This window comes from Tamandua tetradactyla, chromosome 25, assembly GCF_023851605.1.
Source record: "Tamandua tetradactyla isolate mTamTet1 chromosome 25, mTamTet1.pri, whole genome shotgun sequence".
Classification (NCBI taxonomy): Eukaryota; Metazoa; Chordata; class Mammalia; order Pilosa; family Myrmecophagidae; genus Tamandua; species Tamandua tetradactyla.
The window spans coordinates 30,507,627-30,508,520 of record NC_135351.1 but is presented as its reverse complement, the minus strand read 5'-3'; the positions used below and the strand labels follow the sequence as shown (position 1 = coordinate 30,508,520).

General features: G+C 45.9%; 1 non-coding gene across 1 annotated transcript; it reads right to left on the bottom strand.

Moving 5' to 3' along the window:
- Nucleotides 1-502: 502 nt before the first annotated feature.
- TRNAS-UGA (transfer RNA serine (anticodon UGA)) lies at nt 503-584 on the bottom strand. Its single transcript has one exon. It is a non-coding gene; the product is annotated as a tRNA-Ser (tRNA).
- Between the last annotated feature and the right edge of the window lie 310 nt (nt 585-894).

Sequence of the window (894 nt, the reverse complement as noted above, 5' to 3'; positions counted from 1 at the left end):
TACTGTTTCATTGTGCAGCCTTAAGCAAACTGATCTTCAGTTTCTTATCTGCAAAATGGAAACAAAGACATTAAGCGGTTAGTGCATGACTCATATCTTTGTACGTCTTTACTGTTCAATATAAGTGTCTGTCAATGTCACTACTCTTTATGAATCCTGATGTCCCTTGACTTGACAGTAGCTATGAGTTTACTACTTTGGAGCTGTCTCAGCAGGAGAGGCAGGAGTCTGACGGGATCTTAAGTGTTTAAAGTGATCCGTGCTGGCTGTGAACTGAGGCATTTAATAAAATAAAACTGAAGTTCTCAGGAGAGCATAACAACGTCGAAGTACGGCCTAACCAAGGTGATATCTATTTACCAGGATTTATGAGCGTCAATACGAACCTGCGGACAGCAGATAAGCATGGAGGAACCACCAGAGCACACGGATTATGGGGCCCGTGGCTAAATTTCTCGAGATAATTTAAGGAAAGCCAAGCGACGTTATCAGTCGTAAAAGCCGTAGTCGGCAGGATTCGAACCTGCGCGGGGAAACCCCAATGGATTTCAAGTCCATCGCCTTAACCACTCGGCCACGACTACCTGCCTTCGGCTAAAGCCCAGGACGAAGGTAAATAAATAGTGAATGTGTGGCGAGTTCGCAAAGAATTTCACGTTTCCATTCAGGCCTCTACTTCATGAATCAAAGAGTTCCTCCTGAGCAAACTGAGAACTAATGAATGTTGTTGCAATAAAATAGAGTCCCTAGACGAGCGGCTCGGACTTCCCGGGCGCTCTCCGCGATATCTGCGGACATGCACGCTCACCTCAGTCTCAGAGACCCGCAGATATGAAGTCTTGAGTTGGGTGTACTCTCCAAGCAAGCTTGAGCTTGTAAATGCCAAGGGGAGAA